This window comes from Agelaius tricolor, unplaced genomic scaffold (genome assembly GCF_023055355.1).
Source record: "Agelaius tricolor isolate 1412-34295 unplaced genomic scaffold, bAgeTri1.0.p SCAF_8, whole genome shotgun sequence".
NCBI classification, from domain to species: domain Eukaryota; kingdom Metazoa; phylum Chordata; class Aves; order Passeriformes; family Icteridae; genus Agelaius; species Agelaius tricolor.
Genome location: NW_027269268.1, coordinates 26,655,290 through 26,661,289, shown reverse-complemented (window position 1 = coordinate 26,661,289; position 6,000 = coordinate 26,655,290).

Genomic DNA, 6,000 nt, shown 5'->3' with positions numbered 1-6,000 from the left:
GTAACCATAGGTGAGGGCTTCAGACAGATTTTCCTGCTGTGGTACTTGTTTATGGTAGCTTCTAGTAACAAGGCAGATGAAAGGTGAATGGGATCACAGAAAACAGAGTAGGATGTTTTCTCAGTGCTCCCTATGTTGTGCAATGCCATGGCACAGCAATTCCAGGTGAGCATCACAGCTGACTGGTTTCAGACTGGAAAGAGTAGAGCTGTGGCAGCTTCAGTGCTGCGCCTGAATTAATTAGTCATGCTTATAGACAGAAAGGGTAACTTATTTGGGAACAGACTGTGCTAATGCTACACAGCCCTAAGCACTGAAGCTGTTAGCTGGGAATGGCACGGTGAGAATATGTGGTGTTTTGTGTTACTAGCTAGCAGAAGTTTACTGTATTGCTACACTAGAAGCCATATGGAGTGGAAACATCTGAGCAGGTCTGAGGGAAGAATTTTAAATATGAACACAAGTCTAAAGTTGATGTTATACTTTAGTACTGCATTAAAGACTTACATAAAACCTAGTTTTTGTTGCTTTTAATGCTTTGTGGTTGCCAGGTGCCCAGAAAAATGCAAGCAGAAAGGTTTCTTACAGAAGTTGTTAAATATAATTGGATTGTTCACCCTAAACCATATACTCAATCCTCAAGTTTAGGGACTCTCACAGCAATAATAGCTACAAAAGTTATGATTTGCAAATGGTTTATTGGAAAATCTAGACTACTGCCCCTCAGGATGTTAAAACACAAAACTGGATTTACCCTGCCCCTGAAGAATTTTGCCTGTCAGTTATAGCCAGCAATTCTGTGTCTCTCAGATAATAGGAATATGATCAATTCTCCCAACTGAGCTGTTGAGTTCCTGACTCCCTCTATCCTAAGCTGAAGTGACTCAGAGTCATGATCTTCTAGCTCCTCACCACATTGTTTGTCAGGGGAGGAAGCCAAAGCATACGTACTAGATAAAATGTTAATACCATCAGTCAGAACTTAGGGGATGCATATTATTACATTATTCATATTGACTGTCACACTAATATCCAGTTACAGCAGAGTGTGACTTGCTCTCGATGTGAGGAAACTGTCCCATGAAAACAGGGTCCTGAGTTCTGACACTGAAGACTGGGAGGTGGTGTGTATTAATACAATATGAAACACGTGCCAGTCTTAGGAGTTACTAATGGTACAACAATGTATGAAGGGTTTGTCTCGCTGGTAAACATGTTTATCAAGTGGCTCTTCTTGCATATCAGAATTATGAAACCTCACAAAGGGTATCTACAAAGTAGTCATTGATTTTAAATTACTTGCTGTTAGATTATTTTCATTTTTATGTATCAGACGAAAAACTTTCTTTTTCCATTTATTACTTCTAGTGGCACCAACCTGACTTATGACTTTTTTTTCCTCCTTACCTGTATGCAGTATTTTGTACGTATGCAGGCAAGAGTTTAAAGGGAGACTTATAGATGAAGAGAACCAGAATACCTATATATGACAAAAAGACATACCCTCCCCCCCTCCCCCCCCCCCCCCCCAAAAATATAGTACCTAGATTGCCTGGTTCAATCTATCCTGGCCTCAACAGCTGACCAGAAATAAAACTGGATTAGACTTACTAACTCTGTGGTTTACTTTCACAAGGGAAAACATTGTTTTTGATAGGAATTCACATTAGCAGCCCTTTTCTAGGAGTAGATTCTTACAGGACAACTCCTAACTTCCTGGGATAATGCATTCAGATGAGCTGTGCCTCACTGTGCTTCAAACATACATGGCTGTACTTCCAAGTAAACCAGGCAACTTATAACAGTACATCTATGGCCACCTGTAAAATTTAACTGATGCCTATGGCAAATGGCCCTACATAAATTGCAGTTCTGTACAACCACAGGACTAACAAGTAATTTCAATGCAGAATAGCGTAGATGTTCTGTGTTCCAAGTACTCATAATTTATGCAATCAGAATGGTTTCCCTGTATTCAAATTAGAGCAGAAAGAAAGGGTTTGGCTTGCAGTAAAATACTACTGCCACCATAAAATCATAGTCTACTGGTAGCTGCCAGATCTAAATAATAGTTGTTCAAATGCTGGATTACAGCAGTATTAAGCTGTCAGTTTACTCTCTTGTCAAGAACAGTTATTGCAAGGCTCACTGAATTGATGCCTAAATAATATTAATTTATATTCTAAAATATTTATCTAACTCCAAGTCCTTCACAGAAAGACTACTGTTTTATCTTCACCCGTATTCCTTTTTAAACATTCACAACACAAAGTATCCTGAAGCCTCCAGGCTGTCTCAGGAAATACATGTCCTGCAGTATCCTGATCAATTTTCTCCCAGTTATGACTTCCCCTCTGCACTGTATTTTTTCATTTACCCTGGTGTGTATGTAGCCTTCCTTGCAGAACTGCAAGGGGAGCTGGCAGGGATCCAGGACAACCTGTCAGCACAAGCAGCAGTGAGGTGATGAGTCAGCAGAGGCACTGTGTCTTTGTGCTCTGCTGCAGCCCTGCTCACTCCCAACCCTCCCGGAGACAAGTCTTGGCTTTGACCTTGAAAAGTGTCCACAGCTCCTGCTCATCCTTATTTTGATGAAAGGGAGGATGTGACCTTCAGTGAACCTGAAAATGTGGAGCTGCCCTACAGAAGCTAATAACCCAAGGAACAAAAGGCTCTGTGTGATCTGAGGATTATGTGAGGCTTAACCTGAGAACAAGGCTGGCGGTTTTGTAAAGCAATTCAGTAAGAACCATCACATAAACTGCAGTGGTAAAACAATTTTAAAATAGAATAATTTCACCGCTTTTGTGCCACACTGCATTCAGTACATCCCCAACATGATAGCTGTACACAGAAAAATCCAGCAGCTGCTACATACACTATGATTACATAGAATAAGACAAAATTATCTAGGATTGAGAAATAAGATGTCCACAATGACAGGACATCAATGTGGTCACTTGTGTATTCAGGTATTTTTGTCTTCATTTTTTATACTGCTTTTTTAAAAAAAGAATTAAAATGGCTCCCTCTTGTGTCAAGAGAAAGGCAGTATCATTTTGGCCAAAATCTAGTCCTTGAGCAGAAATGAGATTTTATCTACATTTATACTGCAGAGGCTAGTTATCAGTATGTTGTGGTGACTGAGGAGACTGAACCCATGTATCCCTTGCTGCTTAGGTACCCTTTGAAACTACCTAAAATAAGTCACATAAACAGTTACCTTTCAGCTGCACGTGATGGAGGGCAGGGAAAAATAGCTTGTGAACCATATGTATTGCATCCCATCTAATTTGCTAATGCAGTCTAGACTAGATAGATATCTTGTCTTGGAGATCCCTGTTCTTAGAGATCTTTAACATCTCAGCACAGAATATCTGGATCAGTGTAGCTTAGTGGTGTTTTTCACAGGTGAGCAAATCTTCACCTTGCAAGGGGTGGGAGGAAAGCAATGAACTCTGACAGAAAGCTCTGAGCATGAAAGAGTCAGTAAATGGCAGTGAGGAAGGAAAAACCTGATTTCAACGACCTGCAAGTCTTCTTTCCTTCTTTCTAGTACCTGCTAGCTGATAAAGTTTATTGTTCTGGCTTTTGAATCATGAAAGCTTTTTCCACAATAATTCATATCCATAAAACTCTGAAATTGAAAACTGAGAGGGTTGATTTTTGGTGGTTTTTTTGTTGGTTTTTTTGTTTTTTTTTTTTTTTTTTGCATAGCAAGGAGCATACTTTGGTAACTTTGGATATTAAGCACTAATCTTGGAAATGAACATAGAAGAGGAAAAAGTCTTGCTAACCTCAAGAGGCAAATAAAATGTATCAGGAAATATGTGTGTGTATACACAGGAAGTATCTACAATAGTTTTAGAGAATGCAGGTCTGAAAAGCTTTGTTTCAAGGAAGCATGCTTCAGTTCTGTAGTTTCTCACAAAATCTCTTCCTGTAGTTATAAATTAACAAAACAAAACCAATCTAAATAAAAAGAAATTAGGCCCACTTCAGAGTGGGATTAATCATACTGATGACTGGAGAGCTTGATGAAGCTACTTTGCAGATAATTATCTTGAGATAATCTCAGTTTATCCTGATTCAGAAGTCTGGTGGCACATGCACAGGAGGCTGTTTTCTAGCTTGAAGGGGAGGCTTTAAAATACCATTTTATGAATTCTGCTGTAGCTATTTATCCTTTGTAAAAAGTCTTCCTTGTTACAGCCTTACAGGTTGTTACCAGAATGAATGAAAATATGACTACCAATATCAAATTATATATTCTTTTCAAATCTAGGACTTTGTATCCTCCTATAAGAGGAGTAAGATAATTTATTCTTGCTTCTCATACAGAAGGAGTTACCACTTGTTCACAGAGAGGAAAAAGTTACTATGGTGGACAGAATAATCATTCGGTATCTTAGCATTTCTTGTTTAAGGGCCTCTACAGTGGCACCCCACAATCCATTTCCACGTTTCAGAGAAGAACTGCTGAGGGTAGACTCAGCTGAAGAGAAACTGAAAGGGTTTATTGACCCTAAAGCACATACTTAGGCTCCAAACTGCTGTTTGGAAAAGATCTCATCAGCTGCCACCTGGGACTAGGTACATCTAAACTAAAAAATACTTTTTATCTATCCAGCCATGCAAAGTGACTTTTCCAAACACAACCACTGTGACAATCTTAATGGAACTGAGCTACCTGCCTCATATTCCAAGCCTGAAAAGACAGGATGAGGTGACTGGGCATTTCATTACCTATTTCTTTTGAGGTACTCATTGCAAAATTGTTTGGAAGGTACTTTAAAAAGATTGAGTTGCACTATATACATACACACATAAGAGTATTTTAAAATCACATTTTATCTTAAGTATGGCTAAACACTGTAAACACTGGTACTCTTAATTAATAATCTAGTGGCTGGGGTACCTGCCTGGGAAGTGTAAGAGACCAGGATTCTCAGATGGAGAGCATTTTGTATCCTCCTCCCTGGATTATGCACTTTTTTCTTTCCTGGGTTATTTCCAAACTGTGGGTTGTTCTAGAAGAGAGGTGCTCTTGGAGTCTTTAATAGCTTGTGTGGACAAAAGAATAAACAAAAAAAATTGATTGATCAATAAAGCTCATGAGCTGTATGTTCAGTGGTAAAATCACTCCATGTCAGGCTTTAGACACCTAGCACTGGCAGTAAATCAGCATAGGGGTATTTTTCTAGTCAGTTTGCATTCTTCCCAGTAAGTAAGATATGCCTTGTGAGGTACTGGCATATCTAAAATGGGGGCCACTACAAATTTATTTAATGCTTGCTTTACTTCTGTTTCAATGCTGTAATGCAAAATATTGTGAGAGGCAGAAGTCAATCTCTTTAAAGGTAGAAAACTTTGAAAAGCTGCTGTTTTCTTCTTGACTCAAAGTAAAGGTAAATGCTTTCATGCTGACCTTATTTACTTGTTTTTCCTTTGGGTGACATTTCCCCTAGCCTCCACTATTGCTAAGGTTTTGTAGAGTAGAAATTATGAGCGAGACTCATAATTTAATTCTATGAAGCATTTCCCAAAGAAACCTCAGGCTAGTACTCTTGACACTTTTCAGAAAAAAAATTAGGTTTGTGGTTTCTTAGTAAGCTTTTGTGCCTCGTTTCTACTTAACCTCAGGCAACGAAATGTAAATCGTTAAACAAGGTTTGGATGTGAAATTTAATATTCCTTCCTTGTGTATGCAGGATTTTGCTAAGCAAACAACAGGTATGCTGTTTTAAACAATAATTTTTCCAACTGAGAGAGGAGACTTTGATGCAGTCTTTGTTCTGCATCTACATCATAGCAAACCTCACTGTTATATGTACAGGCAGTACTATCCATCAGTCAGGATCAAGTTTCCTGTGACTTGTGTGTAACTCTTAAAAAACGAGTGCTGTAGCCTGAGTTAACATCATCGAGCTTTCGTGTGAGTCATACAGCTGTCAGGTGGCTGAAACGCACTGCAGCTTATTCCTGGACCTAAGCTAACAA